General features: G+C 37.6%; 1 protein-coding gene across 3 annotated transcripts in view; it reads left to right on the plus strand.

The window, feature by feature from the left end:
- Window positions 1–22515, plus strand: part of INPP4B (inositol polyphosphate-4-phosphatase type II B) — a 708587-nt gene that overhangs the window by 101037 nt on the left and 585035 nt on the right. For all 3 annotated transcript variants that reach the window (XM_066232845.1, XM_066232867.1, XM_066232856.1), the window contains one exon: window positions 19593–19655. The gene's annotated coding sequence lies outside the window, so the exon portion shown is untranslated. The remainder of the gene's footprint in view (window positions 1–19592; window positions 19656–22515) is intronic.

Raw genomic sequence — 22515 nt, forward strand, 5'->3', positions numbered from 1 at the left:
CTATTTTCAGTTTTTTGAGGAACCACCATACTTTCTTCCATAATGGTTGTACTACTTTACATTCCCACCAACAGTGGATGAGGGTTCCTTTTTCTCCACAACCTCTCCAACATTTGCTATTACCTGTCTTGTTAATAATAGCTAGTCTAACAGGTGTGAGGTGATATCTCATTGCAGTTTTGATTTGCATTTCTCTAATAGCCAAAGAAAATGAGCATCTTTTCATATATCTCTTGGCCATTTGCATTTCTTCCTGGGAGAAGTGTCTGTTCATATCCTCTTCCCATTTTTTTATTGGATTGTTTGTTTGTTGTTGAGTTTTATGAGTTCTTTGTATATTTTGGATATTAGGCCCTTATCTGAGCTGTTGTTTGAAAATATCGTTTCCCATTTAGTTGGCTGTCTGTTTATTTTGTTATCAGTTTCTCTTGCTGAGCAAAAACTTCTTAGTCTGATGTAGTCCCATTCGTTAATTTTTGCCTTCACTTCTCTTGCCTGTGGAGTCAAATTCATACAATGCTCTTTAAAACCCAGGTCCATGAGTTGAGTACCTATGTCTTCTTCTATGTACTTAATTGTTTCAGGTCTTATGTTTAGATCTTTGATCCATTTTGAGTTAATTTTAGTACAGGGGGACAAACTGTAGTCCAGTTTCATTCTTTTGCATGTGGCTTTCCAGTTTTCCCAGCACCATTTATTGAAGAGGCTTTCTTTTCTCCATTGTGTGTTGTTGGCCCCTTTATCAAAAATTATTTGACTTTATATATGTGGTTTTATTTCTGGACTTTCTATTCTGTTCCATTGGTCTGAGTGTCTATTTTTCTGCCAATACCATGCTGTTTTGATTGTCGTGGCCCTATAATAGAGTTTGAAGTCAGGTATTGTAATGCCCCCAGCTTCATTCTTTTTCTTTAGGATTGCTTTGGCTACTCGGGGTTTTTTATAGTTCCATATAAATCTGATGATTTTTTGCTCTATTTCTTTAAAAAATGTCATTAAAGTTTGATGGGAATTGCATTAAATTTGTATATTGCTTTGGGTAATATAGCCATCTTGATATATTTATTCTTCCTAGCCAAGAACAAGGTATATTCTTCCATCTCATTATATCTTTTTCAATTTCCCTTAACAATGGTTTATAGTTTTCATTATATAAGTCCTTTACATTCTTTGTTATGTTTATTCCAAAGTATTTTATTTTTTTTGTTGCAATCGTGAAGGGGATTATTCTTTTGAGGTCGTTCTCAATTGTTTCATTGTTGACATATAGAAAGGCTATTGACTTCTGTATGTTAATTTTGTATCCTGCGACCTTACTGTATTGGCTTAGTGTTTCTAGTAGTCTTTTTGTGGATTCTTTGGGGTTTTCGATGTATAGGATCATATCATCTGCAAAAAGTGATCCCTTTACTTCTTCTTTTCCGATATGGATGCCTTTTATTTCTTTGTCTTGTCTGATTGCTGTGGCTAGAACCTCTAGTACCACATTAAATAAGAGTGGAGAGAGTGGACAACCCTGTCTTGTTCCTGATTTAAGGGGGAAAGCCTTCAGTTTAGTGCCATTTAATATGATGTTAGCTGATGGTTTCTCATATATGGCCTTTATCATGTTGAGATATTTTCCTTCTATACCCATTTTGTTGAGAGTCTTAAACATAAAATTGTGTTGTATTTTATCAAAAGCCTTTTCTGCGTCTATTGATAAGATCATGTGGTTTTTGTTCTTTGTTTTGTTGATATGGTGTATTACGTTAACCGTTTTACGTATGTTGAACCATCTTTGAGATTCTGGGATGAATCCCACTTGATCATGATGTATTATTTTTTTAATATGTTGTTGTATTCGATTTGCTAGTATTTTGTTTAGTATTTTAGCATCTGTATTCATTAGAGATATTGGTCTGTAGTTTTCTTTTTTTGTGCCATCCTTGCCAGGTTTTGGTATGAGGGTTATGTTGGCCTCATAAAATGTGTTTGGAAATATTCCTTCTTCTTCAATTTTTTGGAACACTTTGAGTAGAATAGGAACCAAGTCTTCTTTGAAGACTTCACTGATAAAATTCGCTGGTTTTGCCGTCAGGGCCTGGACTTTTATTTTTGGGGAGGTTTTTAATGGTTTTTTCTATTTCTTCTCTACTAATAGGTCTGTTTAGGCTTTCTGCTTCTTCTTGACTCAGTCTAGGAAGGTTGTATTGTTCTAGGAATTTATCCATTTCTTCTAGGTTGTTGAATTTAGTGGCATAAAGTTTTTCATAGTATTCTACAATAATTCTTTGTATATCTACAGTGTCCGTGGTGATTTCTCCTCTTTCATTTTGGATTTTGTTTATATGAGTTCTTTCTCTTTTTTCCTTGGTAAGTCTTGCCAAGGGTTTGTCAATTTTGTTGATCTTTTCAAAGAACCAGCTCCTTGTTTTATTATTTTTTTCTATAGTTTTTCTGTTCTCTAATTCATTTATTTCTGCTCTGATTTTTATTATCTCCTTTCTTCGGCTCGTTTTGGGTTTTCTTCTTTCTTCTTTTTCTAGTTCCTTATTGTGGGAAGTTAAGTGGTTCACTTGGGCTCTCTCTTGTTTGTTCATATATGCCTGAAGTGATATGAACTTCCCTCTTATCACTGTTTTTGCTGCATCCCATAGATTCTGATATGTCGTATTGTCATTTTCATTAGTCTGTATATCTTTTGATCTCTGCACTTATTTCTTCTTTGACCCATTCATTTTTTAAAAGTATGTTGTTTAGTTTCCACATTTTTGTGGGATTTTTTTCCTCTGTTTTGCAGTTGAATTCTAGTTTCAAGGCTTTATGATCAGAAAATATGCTTGGTACAACTTCGATTTTTCTGAATTTGCGATGTTGTTTTTGTGGCCCAACATATGGTCAATTCTTGAGAATGATCCATGTACACTGGAGAAAAATATATACTCAGTCACTTTGGGATGAAATATCCTATAGATGTCTATCATATCCAGGTGCTCTAGTGTTTTGTTTAAGGCCACTATGTTTTTGTTGATTCTCTGTTTGGATGACCGATCTAGAGCCGTCAGCGGTGTATTGAGGTCTCCAAGTATGATTGTATTTTTGTCAGTTTTTGTTTTAAGATCAATAAGTAGCTGTCTTGTATATTTTGGTGCTCCTTGGTTTGGTGCATATATATTAAGAATTGTTATGTCTTCTTGATTCAGTGTCCCCTTAGCCATTATGAAATGGCCATTTTTGTCTCTGAGTACTTTTGCTGTCTTGTAGTCAGCATTATCAGATATGAGTATTGCTACGCCTGCTTTTTTTTGGATGTTATTTGCTTGGAGTATTGTTTTCCAGCCTTTCACTTTGAATTTGTTTTTATCCTTGTTGCTTAGATGAGTTTCCTGTAGGCAGCATACAGTTGGATTTTCTTTTTTAATCCATTCTGCTACTCTGTGCCTTTTTATTGGTGAGTTTAATCCATTTACATTTAGTGTAATTATTGACACTTGTGAGTTCCCTATTGCCATTTTATAGATTGCTTTCTGTTAGTTTTGTGTCTTGTTTGATCCTTCTCTTTCGTTTTTCTATCTTTTATTATTTGGTTGTATTCCATACATCTTTCCTCTGTTGCCATCTTTTTTATCTCATGTGCTTCTGTGGTGGTTTTTTCAATGGTGGTTACGTTTAAGTAATGGAAAGGGTCCCTACCCTGTTCATTGTAGCGAACTATTTTGTGAGTACTTTTGCACTCTATCGTCCTTTGTTACTGTTAATCTCCATCTTCTCCCCCCCTTTCTTTTTGTTGTTGTCACAGTTTAAATTTGGTTTTATTGTGTTCTTCTTGGAGCTTTTACTTGTGGCTCTGTTTTTTTTTGTTCTTTGTATCTGACTGGAGAACCCCTTTTAGAAATTCGTGGAGTGGGGGTTTTCTGATGGTAAATTCCCTCATCTTTTCTGTATCTGTAAATGTTTTTATTTCTCCTTCATATTTGAAGGATAGCTTTGATGGGTATAGTATTCGTGGCTGAAAGTTCCTCTCTTTCAGGACTTTAAATATTGGGGTCCACTCTCTTCTAGCTTGTAGAGTTTCTGTTGAGAAATCTGATGATAATCTAATGGGCCTTCCTTTATATGTTGTATTCTTCTTTTCCCTGGCTGCCTTGAGAATTTTTTCTTTGCTGTTGGTTTGTGTCAATTTCATTATAATATGCCTTGGAGTAGGTTTGTTGGGGTTAAGAAAACTCGGAGTTCTGTTTGCTTCTTGAACTTGAGGCATTAGTTTTTTCCACAGGCTTGGGAATTTCTCATCTATTATTTGTTTGAGTATGTTCTCCATTCCATTTTCTCTCTCTTCTCCCTCTGATATACCTATTATTCTTATGTTATTCTTTTTGATGGAGTCAGATAATTCTTGTACGGCTATCTCATTTTTTTTTAATTTTTGAGTCTCTTTCTTCTTCTCTCTGTCGTGCCTCAAGTTGCTTGTCTTCTATTTCACTAATCCTCTCTTCTATCTGACCTGTTCTATTAGCTAAGCTTGTTACTTCGTTTTTCAGCTCATGAATTGAGTTTTTCATCTCTGATTTGTTTTTATAGTTTCAATTTCCTTGGACATATATTCTTTGTGTTCATTGAGTTGTTTCTGAGCTCCCTAAATTGCCTTTCTGTGTTTTCTTGTATATCTCGGAGGATTTTTAGGATTTCTATCTTGAATTCTCTGTCATTTAGCTTCAAGGATTCCTATACATTAAATTTTTTCTCCATAGACTTTTCCTCATCTAGCTGTGTTACCTCTCTTTCTTTTGTATCCATGATATTCGATTTTCTCTTCCTTAATGGCATCTGAGGGTGGTTTTGTTAATAGTATTAATGAGATTTAATAAAGAATAAAAAATTAAAAAAAGAAAAAATCAAAGAGTTTTTTAAAAAAATTAATAATGAAATAAAGAAAAATAAAATAAAATAAAAATTTAAAAAAAAGGAAATAATTCCCCCCCTCCTTTTTTCCTCTCCTCTCCTCTCCCCTCTTTCTTAAGAAAATCTTGTGGTGAACTGTGAATTATAACAAACAATGCCTTTAATGGAGGGCCTGAATTGGGGAAAAGTAATAAAGGGGGAAAAAAAAGAAAAATAAAGAAGGGGGTATGGACCCACAAAAAGCAAATAAGGAAAAAATTTGGGTCAAGAATAAAATGATTTGCTTTTAGGTGTTGGTTGACTAAGAGTTATGATGAGAGGAAAAGGAAAACAGAAAAATGGGGGGACAAATTAAAAAATTACTATTGTATTTAGTGGAACAAGAACTAGATAAAATGGAGAGCCAGGGATGGGAGCACTGCTAGTGAGTTAAAAAGGTGAAGTAAAAACTCCCCAAAATGCCACAAACATAAGTTTGAGTCCCAGATAAGATAATTTGTTTGTTATTGTTGTTTGTATGAGAGGAGATGTAAAGGAGAAAGGAAGAAACTAATATAGAGGGAGAAAAGAAAGAGAGAGAGAGAAAAAAGAGGGAACCACTAAAAGAAGAAAAAAGAAAAAGGAGAGAGAGAGAGAGAGAGTTAAGGGTTTTGGTCTCTCTATCCTCATAGAGAGAAAGGAAGAGGAGAGAAAAGATAATGAGAGATGTAACACTTATGGGTAGTGTAGTTCAAGGAGAGGAGAGAGTAAGACTGGCAGAGAGCTAATCGGCCAAATTGGAGGAGGAAAAAAAATATCAAGAATGAAGAGAAGAAAAACAAATGAACAAATATAATAAAATGGGATAGGTTATAAAGTCTGCAGATTATTCTTGATTTTGAGAGGTTATCTTCTTGCTTTTTCTTTTCTCTCCCCTTCCTGGTCGGTGACTCTGTACCCCGGGTTCTGCCCCTTTGGCACGCTCAGGTAGAGGTTTGCAGTTGATAAGTCTCTATGGCAATGTCATGTATTGTGCTTTAGTCTCGTTGGCAGTCGAGGCTCATTAGCATTTATAGGCTCCGCCAGTGAGAGAGTCCGTGTTCCTGGAGCCTTTCTCCTAGTCTTTCCTTCCTCAATTAGTAGCCTGATAATCCAGCTATGGGGTTGCTGCTGCCTCTGCCTGGATAGTAAGAGGCTCAAAGAGCTGGAAACTCCCTACTCTATTTCCACTCAGCACAGGGCTCTGGGTAAGGCTCAGTCAGTCAGAGCTGCTAGCATAATCAGGTGGGGTTTCCGCCCACTCAAAGACCTCTGGCTCTGCCACTCTGTCCAGTAACACAGGCAGGCGCCCACTTCCGGGGCGCTTGGAGGAAACTCTTGCTCACTATCTGTGCGCGCAGACCAGGATATCCGGCCAGCAGTCTCACGCTCTGAGTGAAACCCCCAACCGCATGGTAAAGTTCCTGCGTTGGAATTGGCTCTCGCTCCGTTCCCGTGTGCAGCTTTTGCAAGGCGCTGGGGCGGTCTGAGATTCCGCTTTGGTCCACACAAAGGCCCCTGACTCTGCCCCTCTCTGCGATAACACGGGCGCACACTGCCGAGGCACTTGGAGGAATCTCTCGCTCACTATCTGTGCGCGCAGACCAGGATATGAGGCTGGCCGCGTTTCCCTCTGAGTGAATCCCCTACCAGCACGGAAAAGTTCCACCGTTGGAATTAGTTCTCGCTCCCTCCCGTGCGCGGCTTTCCCAGGGCGCTGTGGCTGCCCAGAGATTCTGCTTTCGGCTCACACAAAGGCCTCTGACTCTGCCTCTCTGTGGGGTAACACAGGCACCCACTCCCGGGGCTTAGGAAGAAATCTCTCGCCCACTATCTGCGCGCGCCGACCAGGAGATTGGGTAAAATGGCTTCCCCGCTTGTCTTTCTTTGTTTGGGTTTGGCGCAAGTGTTAGCTTGTATTGCCCGGGTTGTCACAGGAACAGTTTTTCCTCGGCTTGGATCTGTGTGCCACAGCCTGGTTCGGCCGTTTGTGCCGCGGCCTGGATCTATTCACCCCCTTTGCCTGCCTCAGTTTCTATATTCACGGATCCCAGAGAAAGCCGCCCTGTTTAGGTTAGTGAGGAAGGCAGAGCATTTCTTACTCCCTATTTCCTTCGGGGTTTGGATATATATTTAGCCAATTTTTCACTCGACCATACCTTCGGGTGTATTGTGAAACATCTGGAGGCTCCAAGGATAGGTTTTTCTGTTTCTGGTTGAAGATCTTGTTGAGTTTTGGGGGAGATTTATCGGTATCGCTTCCTACCCCGCCATTACTCTGACGTCATCTCTCTCATCCATTCTTGTGTTACTTGCCATTTGGCATTTATTAAGGTCTTATAATAATTTCTTGTCTTTATTATCTTTTCTAGTCTATTAATTTACTTTTCTGTGTTAATTACTTTGTTGTTTCAGTGATTTTCACTTTAAAATGCAGGTAAGCATCTTATAAGGTAAGAGCCTCAGGGCTTTAATGCTATTCTCATATAATTTTGTCTTGCTTATTCTTTCAAGTGAATTATATCATCACTTTATAATACTGTCATTGTGGAATTATCTGAGGTAGGACATGAAGTGCTTGCTTAAGGATCAAGGTACATTTTAATAATCCTAACCAGGGACAATGTAAGCCTTTACATTTATTTCTATCTTCTTATATTTTCTTGTTATGATTTTTCCATGTATTTCAATAACTCTTATATTATACACAGAACTAATACTCATAAACTGAATGTATTAGGGTTAAATATAGAATATGCTCTTTTTAAAAAATTAAATTTATTTGAGGGACATTGGTTATTAAGATTATATAGGTTCAGATTTAATTTCACAATACAGCATCTGTACATAGCACTGTGTACCCATCATCGAAAGTCAAACTTTCTTCTGTCACCTGTGGGTGGGGCACAGAGCACATTCCTAGCAGCTGTGGCTGATGCAATGCAGTGAGAATACTCCAGCTCCCAGAACCCTCCTCGTCATACCCAGGAAGGAAGCTCTCCTGCTATAAAGAAGTGAGTTAGTGCCAACCACGCAGCTCCCTGATCTTTTCAGCTATTGGCTATGAAGAACATGCTGTAACACCCTATAGGCTAAACCCATGTATATAAGCTAGCTCACTTCCTGAATAAAGTGGATCTGCATCACTGAACCTGGACCCCGGAGTCGGGTCTTTGCGTCTCAGTTGTCCTCACCCCTGGCAGGACGTGTCCACAGTCACCATCTATTTAACCCCCTTTACCCTTCACTACTCCACATCCCCCCCCTTTGTCAACCACCACACTGTTGTCTGTGTAAGAATCATTCTCTTATTGTATGATACATTTCTAGCTCCATTTACTTCAGTATACATTGCAAGAAGATAAGGAAGTTTATAACCACAGTATCATCATGGCACCTATCACATAATTCATTCCTTTTCACCATCTAATACCCAGACTGTACCCACATATTTTTATTTTTCTGTTGGTGAAATTTTAAGAAATGATTTTCCCCTTATATTGTAAGCTCAATTTCCTCAGTTAAGAGCCCATTCTAAGAGCTAAGGTAATAAAGAAATTAGACATATATTTTTTAAAGATATGGGTGCTGGCACTTCATTGAAACAGTAGAAAATAGGCCCTGGCTGATTGGCTCAGTGGTAGAGCATTGGCCTGGCATGTGGAAGTCTTGGGTTCGATTCCTGGCCAGGGCATACAGAAGAAGCACCCGTCTGCTTTTCCACTCTTCCCCCTCTCCTTTCTCTGTTTCTCTCTTCCCGTCCCGCAGCCAAGGCTCCATTGGAGCAAAGTTGGCTTGGGCACTGAAGATGGCTCCACCTCAGGTGCTAGAATGGCTCTGGTTGCAATGGAGCAACATCCCAGCTGGGCAGAGCATCACCCCCTAGTGGGCTTGCTGGGTGGATTCTGGCCAGGCACATGTGGGAGTCTGTCTCTCTGCCTCCCCACTTCTCACTTCAGGAAAGAAAGAAAGAAAGAAAGAAAGAAAGAAAGAAAGAAAGAAAGAAAGAAAGAAAGAAAGAAAGAAAGAAAGAAAAAAGAAAGAAAGAAACAGTAGAAAGTACTTACCAGCACAGAATTTTTTCTTAGATTTTTATGGTTTATTTTCTTTTGCATTAATTACTGTTTTTGAAGCTTATTGTGATGGTTTTCAATATGGATATTTCTCTTTGTTTGAAGGTTTTAGTATTATGTTTGGTTTTGTTTTTGTTGATAGTGGTAGTTTTAGCTGGAAACGATATTCTATATTATTACTAAAATATTTTTCTGGAACCTTTTCAGGTCAACTTATCTATAAAAAGCCAATATACCCCAGGGCTACTTATAAGTGAATATCGGAGAACTAAGAAATCTGGGAAGAATTCACACAGGGATTGAGATCAGCATTGTGCTACAATATAGCACAAAATCTTCCAGGATTTTGAGAAAACAGTAGCTATTCCACTATTGATCTTTTAACTTAAGCACTCTCCTAGACATTTACAAGGCTGCACACCAGAGCTAAAGCAAGTCAGCTCTGCTTTTTCCCAGTTGATAGCGTCTGTATTCACTTGTGGAGAACCAGGCAAACAAATAGCTGTTCAGACAGCCCTTGAAGCGGGGCCTCTGTTTTAAGTCCTCAATAGTTCATTCAGCGAAATTCAGTAACATTGCAGGCAGTAAAGCTGATAGAGACAGTGAAACCCTCAATAATGATTTTAACAGGCTGAAAGACTTTATGGTAAAATTGGTAAGAATATCTTTCAGGAAACCTATGGAAATAAATCAGCTGAAGCCAGGATTAAAAAAGCCTTTAGTTTAGAAGACTAATCATTAAAGTAGGTTTCTTAAACTTTAATATGCTTACAGATCACCTGAGGTTCTTATTAAATGGAAGGTTCTGACTCTGTTGGTCGGGGTGGTGCCTGGAATTCTGTATTTCCAACAAGCCTTCCAGGTCATGGTGATGCTGCTGGTTTACAGACCACCCTTTGAGAAGAGAGGGTCTAGACTCTGACATTGGCAACAGAATGAGATAGAAGATAAGAAATTGTACAAAAAACTATATGAAAATCAATTCAGCGAATAGTGCTGGATGAGGATGTCTGGTGAAATGGCATGATACATGTAATTTGCTTTAAACTCGTAGGAGATACTCCCCACTGTAAAGTCAAAGTATACTGTGTTTAGAATTCTAGTGAATACATGAAAAATAAAAATAAAAAATAGCAAAAACATACACAGGATAGAATTTTTTTAAATAAAACAACATTCAAAGTAAAATGGAAGACTTCATAATAAGAAGGAAGTATTATATTTAAATACTTGGACATGTGCTCATCTGGAAATAGCAGAGGTACACTAGCTCCACGGAGGAGTCCAGGGGGCGGGATTGGTGACAGCTACTTGCTGCCTTCAGATTCTGCCTTTGCTTACTGGCTCTATGGCTTGGGTAACTTCTAGTAGCCAAACAATGCCTCGGTTTCCTCATTTATAAAATGGGATAATAGTGCAACCAGCTAGTAAGGTTCTTAGGAGTATTAAATGTGTAAAACAGCGACTCAGAATGATGCCTAATTTGTATCTGGCAATACTAGATGTTTATTTCTATTAGTGCAATAATAGCAATAAGGCACTTCTAAAACTATTCAATTTAGAGATTTAAAAAATAGTTTTTAAAAAGTAAAAGTTTTCTTGAGTCCATTTTACTGCTGAATTGCCTATGGGGAAATATTTTGATTCTATGAATAAACAACAGAGAATGAAAATTTATGATTAAGTAAATAAAAAATTATTGGTGAAATTAGAATATAGCATTTAGAGAAGAAAATTTTCATCAACCGAGTAAAAGGTCTGATTATTAAAAAATGAAGGGGCAGAGATGAATTATTCCTATTGTTCAATGGTTAGTATGCTGTAGCCATGGGTGTGGCTTTGGTGCTGTTGTTACTTTGTATCTGCCTTTCCTGTGACATAGATTAAGGATACATTTCAAAATGCCTGAGCATTTTGATTATTACCTGTGTAATTTTCCAATATTGATGCTTTATCTAGGGATAATTATAATTCAGAAAAGAAAAAGTGTTTTCTATCTTACTGTGTGCAGACAGAGATAAATAGGTGTGTATTGTTCTTCTTTTTTCAATGTATGTTATCTTTCCAAAGTGTAAATGCAGACAAGTATAAAAACCCATAATTCTAAACCTTTGTTTTGTTTTGTGTTTTTCATTTTCTGAAATAATTGTTTCATAAAATTATAAGCCAGGGTAAATTAGAAAGGAATTCAATTGGTAGCAGTTTTAGTATTTGCAAAAGGAAATAACTTCAAAGGTCAGGAATAATACTTATTATCTGACTATAGATGTTTTTTGGCTAGTGTAGCCCCAATATTACACATTTCTCAGTGTGTACAAATACACAGATATGTTTGTATGTTTAAAGATACAAATATGCTTTAAAATTGAATATATATGCATTTTATGGTAGATTTCCTTTTATTGATGCAAATGTAATCAAAGCCAACAATGAATAAATAATTTGAGGAGGAATATTATACATTGAAAATATGGACAATGGCTTGTGTTCCACTGAAACCACCAATGTTGTCCCTACGTGCTGTTCTGAATGACCACACCTGTAGATGGTGAGGAAGAGCATTTGAAATCTCCTTTTTCATTTCTTCCTGGTTATCTTTAAAATCAGGGAGTATCTTTACAGTCTATTTGTGCCTCTTTTTTTTTCAAGTGGGTGGGTATCCCAATGCAGCTTTAAAAGGTACACTATTGAAGTATAACACGCATATGGAAAAGTGAGCAAATCGAAAGTATACAACCATATACATGTTTGCAAAGTGAATATACCTGAAGATCCAGGTGGAAGCTCAAGAAAGAATAGCGTGAGTACCTCAAAAGCTCCTCTTCTCTCCTCTCCTGGTCCGTCACCAAACAAAAGGTGCCCCCCCTTTTTCGTAAATGCAATCATGTAGAATGTACTTTTTTCTTATGATCTTTTACCCTAAATATTGTTTGTGATATTTATGCATGTTGTCAATGTAACTGTGGTTTGTTTATTCTCATTAATGTATAGCATTTTATTGTTTGAGAATATTTTAATTTGTTAATCACTTCTACTGTTAATGGATATCTGGGCTGTTTCTAGTTTGTCTCTACTGTGAAGAAGGCATTGTTGTACATAATTTTGGCAGCCATCGTATGCCTTTATAGTGGTTATAAACCTAGAAGTGTTTTTTGCCCAGCAGTACGGTGTGCATATGTCCACCATTAGTAGGTATAATACTATCAAACTGTTTTCTAAAATTACACCAATTTTCACTATCTGCTTCCTTCAGGTGGCGTATGATAGTACCATTGCTCTATACCCCTGCCAACTCTTAATAGTACGTGTTCTTTTTATTTTAGCCACATTTGTCTGCATAAAATCATGTCGTATTGTGATTTTAATTTGTATTTCCAAAACACTAATAAAGTAGAGGAAATTTTAATATGTTTAGTGAAAATTTGAATGTCTTCTTTTGTGGAATTTTTATTTAAGGCTTTTGCCCATTTTTCTATTGAGTTGTATGTCTTGTTCTTATTGATTTGTAGGAGTATATTTAAATATTCTGAATACTAGTCATTGAAAGGCAGAAACCATGGGCTGAACCAAAAATATGAGGCTAGTGTGTTCTGAAAGGAAAGTTCACTTTAAAAACACCTGGGTGCATGTGGGCACCCAGGGAGGGATGAGGCAGGGGTTATATGGATTCATCAAAGGGCCTTGGGCAAAGACAGCTGCAAGATCACTTCTTCTGTTTGTGGTTGAGAGTGGCACCACCGTTCCTCAAAATTGTCTTGATCCAATGGTCCCTTATCAGCATCCAGCTACAAGGAAGGTCTGAGCTGAATTATTGAGTAGGCAAGTCCGTCCTCCTTCAGGCCTGCTTTGTTCTTAAGAATCATGGTGGCTGAGTAGCCATTTTATCTATCAGTCATTATCAGATGTACGTATTGCAGATTTCTTCTTGTGCTTTGTGGCTTTTCATCCTCTATTTGGCATCTATTGATGAATAGAAGTTCTTAATTTAAATGCAGTCAAACTTGTTAATTTTTCTGTTTATGGTTACCACTTCTATGCTGTATAAGAAAGCATTGCTGAACCCATAGGGAAAGGTATTACCTTCTAAAAGCGTTAATGTTTTACCATCTACATTTAGATATACAGCTCTCTGAAACTGATTTTTATATGGGTAGGAATTTAGATTCACCTTCTTATCCCAAATAGAGCTGTAATTCCTTCAGTATCCTGTAGGTTGAGAGATTGCCCTTTCTCTACTGTTCTATATCATCAAACTTGCCACAATTTATTTGTGTAATTATTTGTCACAATTTGTGTGGTTTTATTTCTGTACTCTCTGTTTCATTATATATCTGTTTATCTGTTTTTGTACCAGTTATACACTGTGTTAATTTCAAAAGCTTTATACTAAATTTGATATCTGGTCATTGAAGACCTCCAGCTTTGTTCTTTTTGAACATCTCTGTGGCCAATCTTGGCCCTTTGCCTTTCTGTATAAATGTGAGCTTGTTACCTTGAAAAAAAAAAGCAACTACTGGGATTTCAATTGTGAGGAGAACTGATGTCTTTATAACATCAAATCTTCCAAAATGAGCATGATATGCCTCTTTCCATGTATTTGCCTGGTTTATTTTCTCTAGATAATATTTTGTAGGTTTTGGGTGTAGAGGTCATGAACATCTTTTGTTAGATTAATTCCAGGGTATTTGATATTTTTACATTCTATTTTAAATGTAGTTTTTGTTTTAAAATTTGTTATATAGGAAATACAACTGGTTTTTGTACAATGACCCTAAATTTAGTCACCTTACTAAGTTTACTAGTAAACCTAATAGCTCTTCTGTGAACTTATTATTTTAATTTTAAGTGTATTTCATTTTATTAAAAAAAGTGGATTTAGAATTATTATTTTTATTGGAATATTTATTTTTAAATATTAACTAAATAACAACATTAATTGATGTTCATAATAAAAAATTCTGGATTCTGGATGAGAGTGTTGGATAGTGTGTTATTATTTCATCAGGTGCTAGAAAAATTGGAATATTGCCTCTTATCTGTCCTCACATGCATAATACTCTTATGAGCAAGTCTGTCAATCTGGTCTTCAGTTTCTTCATCTTTAAAATGATGATATTGGACTAGATAAGCTTTAGTTCCTTTTTTATCAGGGTGGATGACTCAGACAACTTTTGGAGAAGTGTTGTGCTTTAGGACTTTTTCCCTTTCCTTTACTGTTCTCCTGATGGCACTGTGGCTATGGGGGCAATGGGCCTCACAGGGGCTTATTTGGGAGAAGAGTCACAAGTGGGACCATGCCCACTCAACACTCCCATGTCTCTTGCTCAGGGCTCTTAGAAATTTCTTTCTCTGCTGGACGCCACACATTGGCTCTAGGGACAATGGAGTTCTGTCTTAGGTTCACCTCTTTAGACACCTCACTGTCTGCTGTAATGTCCTCTGTCTGCCCCTGTGTCATGTTAAATACGAAATGCTGGTCCTCCCAGAGCACCTGAGTTCTCTTCAGCTTGTCCTAATGTGGTGACATCCATGTGCACCTGGAGGTTTAGGAGAAGAGAAATGAAGACTTGATGTTTGCCCTCTTCCTCCTCTCTCTGTCCTCTTATCTATGCAGCTTGTAAGCCCAGGCAGTTTTCGTATCTTCTACATTATACCCTATGTTTTCTCCACTCTTAGAATCACAAAACTCCATGACCTAGTTCTCTAGGTTTGACTTCTAATATGTTTATGGCAATTAAGCTTGTGTTTTTTTTAAATCTTTTTTTCTCAAAGGAAAGCCTGATATTCAAAACCAGTGTCTTGGATCCAGAATTCTTGCTGGCTGTCAAACTCTAGACTCCTGCTTTCTCATTTTATTTATCTTGGAACAACCTGAATTCTCCTAGAGGCAAGTACTACTTCCAGGAGAAAGGCAAGGTCAAACACAGAGAAATGCGAAAGCTTTGCATGTGGATATATTTCTAACTATTAGCATCTTTGTTATATTGATGCCCCACATCTCTCTCCTGTTCTTTTGTTTGCTGTCTTTTTCCTATCTCACATATTAGTTTGTTGAAATGGTCTTTGAAATTTTTGTGACAATAAGGACTTGTTATACAATTTATGTCATAGTACATGGAAGATATTTATGCCACATAAGTTAGCTCTGTCTTTATTAATAGGTATTTAATACATAGCAAGTGGGTATATACTTATTAGGAACCTCCTTGCTATGTGCTAAACATCGAATTGAGTACCGAAGGGGACAGGTGAGAAGCAAAAGATGCAATAACGTCCTTGAGGAACTGAAAATATAGTTGGGAAGACATGACAGCACAGACCACCCAAGAAGGCAAAATAAATTATAGGCATTAACTGTAATTGCTATTCGAGGTCAGGGAGTCATAAATCAACAGAGTCCAGAGTATCTGGGGATCACTTTGTGGAGAAGTTGGCATTAAAGCTTTGACAGGGTAGTAAATTTGGAAGGTGCTGAAAAGAATTGAACCGCAACCCAGTGGAATAGACGAGGAGAGTGGAACTGGGAGAGATAACATGGGAGCCATTAGCCCTCTGCCTGACTCAGTAGGACAGATTATATTGACGAGCAATGGAAAATTCATGGAATGCTCAGGAAACTTTTAAAAAAGTATATCTAGTAGACATAGTGTACAATTTTTAGCTGCTTCTCCCATGGGTCTCTTAAAGCTCAAATGATAAAAGCTGATACCATAGGATATAAAATTGGAAAATTTTGACCCCTTAAGGGAATAGCTATCAAATACCAAAGTGATTTATGAAATAGATCACCTTGTAGAAATTCACTAGTAGGAGCATGAGAACTTTTAGGTAACTCATTTGTACTTAAACAGGGGTAGAATATTTGGAAATTAAAAGCAGATTTTTGGGGGGTGAACTGAGGGTCCACTAGGAGTATCCACAAGGAGGTAGGTTGTAGGGTTTTCCCCTGTTTTCCCCTCTCATTATTAAAAAGTGGTACTTTGAGGAGACTCGGTGAGACTGGAATGTGTGTCTCTTGAGGTTTTGGGGTGGTAGTCAGAACACTGGACTGGTTTTTGGTGACTCTGCAGACTGCTGGATGAGCTAGAGAGCCTTTGTGGTAGAGCCAAGTGGAGATGTGTATTAAGGTTCACCCGACTTCCCGGGCTTTGTTACAGAGTTCCCCGGGGACCCAGGGGACCGAGAGTGTGCGAGCACGGTCAAGAGGCTGTCCGGGTCCTTCCCCGTTTGGCAGCTCAGGGACTGGACTGGTCTCAGCAGACAGAAGACAAAGGCATCGCTTGAAGCTGTGGCTGTGGGAGACAGAGTGACTCATATCAGGGGTAGTACAGACTAGAAGCCCCCAGTGGTTGGAGAAGGGGGAGCAAATACTGATTGAGAATCAGCTTTTAGTACATACCAGTCCTCTTAGCTCAGTGACAACTGACTTTCCATCTCCATTTTTTTTTTGACAGAAACAGAGTCTGAGAGAGGGACAGACAGACAGGATGGGAGAGAGATGAGAAGCATCAATTCTTCATTGCGGCATCTTAGTAGTTCGTTGATTGCTTGTTCACTGATTGCTTTCTCATATGTGCCTTGACTGGGGGGCTACAGCAGAGTGAGTGACCCCTTGCTCGAGCCAGTAACCTTGGGCTTCAAGCCAGTGACCTTTGGGCTCAAGCCAGTGACCCTAAGGTCATGTCAATAATCCCACACTCAAGCCAGTGACCCCTTGTTTCAGCTGGTGAGCCTGTACTCAAGCCGGCTGAACCCACACTCAAGCTGGAGACCTTGGAGTTCCCTACTTGGGCCCTCCACGTCCCAGTCCAACACTCTATCTACTGCGCCACCGCCTGGTCAGGCTCTACTTCCATTTACCTCTTCTTTTCCTGCCCTCCCTCTTTCACTCCACTCCCGTGTTGTATAGATGAGGACCTAGTTCTTATTGGCTCAAAAATGTTGCATTAATTTCCTAGAGCTGCCGTAACAAATGACCATGAATTGGGTGGCTGGCTTTGAACAAGAGGCATTTATTTTCTCACAGTGCTGGAGGCTTCAAGTCCATAATAAAGATATCAACAGGGCCATGTTCTCTCTGAAAGCTGTAGCAGATAATCTGTTGCATTAACTTCCTCTTGGCATCTGGTGTTGCCACAATGCTGGGCACTCCTTGGCTATGGTCTCATCACTTTGATCTCTGCCTCTTCACATGGTGTCTCCTCTATGTCTTTGTCTGACATGACCCTCTCTCATGTGTGTGCTCATGTTTATGTCTCATCTTATAAGGAGACAAGTTATACTGGATTAAGGGTCTACCCTACTCATATGATGTCATCTTAACTTACATTCTAATAACATCTGGAAAGACAGTTTCCTGAGAAGATCACATTCACAGGGACTAGGGTGATACTTCAACACATCCTTTGAGGGACACAATTCAACCCATAACAGATGTTATTCTGCATGATGTCTATATCCTGGAGGTAGGGGATGTTGTTGGTGTGAATCAAAGCCCCTTCTTAGTTTGTTTCTTAATATTTTGTGCCCTACTCTTTCAAAATACATAGAATTTTGAGTCTAAAACAGTGTTTCTTAATCATCCCTGTCAGGGAGGCAACCACTGGAGAGGCATCTTTATATTTTGTCCGTTTTCCTCCCAGTGGTGCTACTTGTGTTTCTCTCCTTAACTTTTGACTGAAAATTGTAATGAGTGGAGGAAGAGAAGTGGGCACTTCCGGTCAGCCCTCTGGCGAGCCGGTCTCCATGTTTCCTAATGCTTCCAGTTCTTCAGATGCATTGCCTGTCACTCCTTACTGGCCTTTCAGGTTTTGTCCTTCAAAGTCCTCATGTGCATTTCAAGACAGAACAGAACGGATGGTCAGCCTGTGTGCACAAGTTCAGCTGTGAATTTTTCAAAGGTTATTTTTTAAATCCCCCTTTCCTGACTGCAGACTCTTCTTTCGGTCCTTTTTGTTGCTTCAACACATCATGTATTATTTAATGATAGTACTTTCTCCATTCCTTGAAATAATTGTGTACAGCTATCTCCTCCTTTGAGCTGTTTGTCGAGTCATTTTTGTTTATTACAGTTTCTCTGAAGTCCAGTATGGACTCCAGCTTGCAGAAGGGAGATCACTAGGTATTTTCTGAGTTGCACTGAGTGTCGACAGGAATAGAAAAGGGTCAGTGGCTCTAAGTGAGTCCCGCAGTATATCACAATTTCTCGGGGGATTCCTTCAATTAAAACTCTCAGGAGAATGAAGGGAAGCCACGCAGTGAAGTGGTTGGCAGCTTACTCGTCTTCCTGAAGTGTTTTTAAACCTTTTTTCCTCACCTGTCCAAAGACCTTTATTTTGTTTGTCATACAGAGTCAGATTAATCAATAGGAAAATTAGGTAATGTCCAGTATGAGATTTATTGGGGTGACATTGGTTAATAAAATTATATATGTTTCAAGTGGGAGGGAGAAAATAAAGGGAAAAAGGGTCAAATATATGGTGACAGGAGATTTGACTTTGGTTGGTGAACAATGCAGTATACAGATACCTTTTTTTTTTTTTAAAGAGGATGATGATTAAAAGGGGTAATAATGATGTTGATAATTATATTAGCTGACATTCATTAGTTCTGTATTCTTAGTACATATTAATCTCATTTGCTTATCCTATCAGCTGTATGGAATAGAAGAAATTATCATTCTGATATTACAGAGGAAAAATGAAGGCTTACAGAGTCTAATTTACTTGCCTAAGTTCACACAGCTAGTAAGATATAGTGATTGCATTTATATGACTATGCTTATAATGGCTGTTATAGCCAATTAATCAGTGTTGCTTTTAACTGGTAACATTTCTTCAAATAACTTTCTTAAGTGGTGAATTTAAATTTCTCACCTATCTTACCTGACAGTCCTCTCTAGAAGACTATTACTCAGTCTTGAATTTCTTATCCTCCAATCTACATGTTCAGATAATGATGCAATAAAATCTTTTATGGGATACTCAAGATTATTTTATGCTAAGGGAGGGAACAGATATATTTTCATAACTTTTGACTTCTATAAAGTACTTTCCTCCTCATTGCAGTATAGAATAGCTCTAAAATCACATCTAATGGGGAGAGTAATCCGCAATTATTTACAGAGACATCTCACAAAATCTCCTTTTATCACTTTTGTGGAAAAACAAAATAGAAAAGCAACCAAACTTTCATGAATATTTTAAAACCCTTACAAACTAGGGGAGGAAAGAAAGTAAGTTTGATCATTACAAATTCCATTTAGGTCAGCTGTATTCCAAGTACAAGTTCTATCTCAACGTGGCTTGCGCCTTGTTTTTCCCGTGATGGAAGCAAGTGCTCCTTGCTCAAGTGTGAGTCTTGTTCCCATGTGAGGAAAGGGGGAGAAGCAAAGAAAAGTGGCTGGGTATGTGCCACTGTCACCCATGTTCTTAGGGGCGAGGGGACCTTTGGGAAAGTTATTTGGCGTGTAAGCAAGCGGTTCCCAAGGCAGCAGCTGAATATTTTGTTAAATGAGTCTCTTCTCTGACCTTTATTACTAATGATTCTTCCTTAAGAAGCACTTAAAGAGTAAAAAGAAAGGTTGTGTTTATTAATCTCTTTTCTCTTTATCCACAGAACCCAAAGAAATGGTGTTACCTGGCAAGAGATCAGCACTCTTTTATGAAAAATCACACCAAGGTAATACTTAACTGTGAATTGATATTTTTTTAGTCTGCTTAATCCTGATATATTAAACTCCTTGGCTTTCCTTGATTACTGGTTTTAGCTATTGAATAACCTGTCAAAAAAGTAAATCATTACCAGAAACCTAGAAGGAATGGTTTATAGTGATTACCGTATTTGTAAGTAACAGTAAAATTTGAAATATATTTTAACTTATCAAAACATTGTGGATAATGGTTAATTTTCTGACACTACTCCTTCATTCATATTAATATATGAATAGGATCTTGACTAGAAGATTGTATTCTCTTTGTCTGGAAATAACTCCAATTAGTGTATCATATTTACAGTGATAGACAATAAGAGAATTAGATTTTTGTCAGGAAACAGTGATGAGAATTTTCTCGTTGGATGCATTTACATACTACTTTTTGAATATGCAAAAAAAAAAAATTTAGTACAAATTCCTCCAAAACTTCATTGAGTTGTATGAAGACACCAGCATACAAAACATTTTTTTTTTTTTTGGAAAGACTGAATTACATCCTACAGTTGTTGAATAGCATGCCTGATTATGCTTACCAGTTACATATTTAGTTGCTAAATTTTCAAATTGCTATGCCATTTATTTACATATGTTGGCTTAAAAATATGAACACTCATGCAAATATCCTAATGCTATATATGTGTAAACAAAGTGTGAGATACAGATATACAATGTGTCCATATTTTATGAATGAAGGTATGTACCATCTAAAGGAGTGTTTCTGAAAAGTTTCTAAAGGTTAGAAATGCGATGGGAACTAGACCCATCTATTCAATGTGATTTATTTATATGGCTGTGAAGATACAATGTTACTATATGTATGTACACCATAGATTTACTGAAATGTACATTAGATTGCATACTAATTGAAACTGATAGTGTTTCACTTTTGACAAATCCTTGAATTCCTAAAAACAAGTGAGTGTGAAACAAAGGTAGCATTTAAATTTAATGGACATCAGTAGAAAAATTATTTCTGCACTGGAGCAAAAATAAATTGTTAGGTTGAATGACAAATTGTGGTGTTTTTACCTATTTTTGATTTCAGTTGATTCTTCAAAAAAAAAAAAAGCATAAAGCCTCAAGAAAACAACTTCTCTCCCCTAAAGGAGATTTGGAGTTATAGGCACCCTATTCAGGTTTAATCTATAGTAAAATATTAATTAAGTCTACAAAATATTGTTTAAATGGCGAATGACATCAATGGAGGGCTGCCTTTTACACAGACCTATTAGCCATGACTCCCCACAGAGATATTACAATGAGCACCGATACCTAGACAATCTGTGGAAGATGTCGAAACTGAGCTATGTGATGCATACAGGCATAGGGAGACAAAGAATAGAAAAGCATTTTTGGAGGAATTGATGAATGATGACACAGTGAAGAGAAAGATACACATTGAAAGAGATGAAGCCAGTGAGGAGGCTGAAGGGTTCATACCCTTTAGAATCAAAGGATAAAAGGGAGCACAGACTATCTAGGAAGCAGCTGTGTGAAATTATTTATTTAGAGGCATATGCATAGGAATATATTTAGTTCTATTAGGCTTTTTGTTGGTTGAAGATATGGGAACACTTTGAATTGAATGTAGGAAAGGGAGAGTGGGGGTGGAAGGGGGGAATTTTCATCACATGATGAAATTTCCAGCATTCTGTACCCAGAGTACAAAATGCATTTCCTCCCAACATGAGAATAAAGAAACAGTTCTGCATCTTGCTGTAATCCCAGTGCTTTGGTCTGATAGAACTCCCGAAGAGATTCTGCTCCAGGACGTGTGTCTGTTGGGAGAGGGGTGGTGTGTACGAGTGACTTGGGATGGGAAAAATGCTGTTTATGTTGTGATCTCTCTAGACTGGTCCTTTGGATTTGGTGAAAAAAGCGTGTTTGCAATCTTATAAACAGTTCCTTTTAATCAGACAATGAGTGCTACTGTATTGATGCTCTGTCTTTATTATCTCAGATGGAATATGTACATTTAAATTTAAATGTTTCAATCATAGGCTATTAAGACATATCAGTGAAGGTGCTATTTCTAGATGGCTGGAACTGGTCAGTTTTCTCAGCTGCACATGATGACTAACCTACTTATTTTGCATAGGATCAACCCTGCCGGTGGAGCTCAGAGAGCAGTCTGCTGGATTAACAGACACCTTTGTGTGTATAGATCCTGAGAGTTCTGTATTAAGCCCTTTTAAAATGAGTACTTAAATAACTCTTCATATGATGTTTTATTATGTGAAACTATTTGTGTCAATTGGTCACAATATTCTTCTGAATTTTATCATCCAGAGAAAGGCAATTTATTTTATTTTATTTTTTTAGCAAGAGACACAGAGAGAGATGGAGAAGACAGACAGACAGAAGGAAGAGTGATGAGATGCATCACTTCTTCATTGTGATACTTTAGTTGTTCATTTACTGATTTCTCATATGTGACTTGACTGGGGAGCTCCAGTTGAGCCAGTGACCCTTTGCTCAAGCCAGCGAACTTGGGCTCAAGCCAGTGACCTCGGGGTTTTGACCTTGGGTCCTCTGGGTCTCAGTCCATCATTCTATCCACTGTGCCACCACCTGGTCAGGCCAGAGAAAGGCAACTTTAACTAGTCACATCTAAATATACTTCTATCTAGTATGATTATGTAAAAAAAGAAAAGACTGTTCTTCTGTTCTATTTTTATATAGGTTTATATATCCTAGAATATATTGAATTTCAATTAAGAAAATGTCATGTCTGCAATTTATTTTTATTATGTAGGAATATTAAGTTTTATTCTCACATATAGCTGACTTTTTCTGTAGGAAATTGTACTTGTAATATCAATTTTT

This window comes from Saccopteryx bilineata, chromosome 1, assembly GCF_036850765.1.
Source record: "Saccopteryx bilineata isolate mSacBil1 chromosome 1, mSacBil1_pri_phased_curated, whole genome shotgun sequence".
Taxonomy (NCBI): Eukaryota; Metazoa; Chordata; class Mammalia; order Chiroptera; family Emballonuridae; genus Saccopteryx; species Saccopteryx bilineata.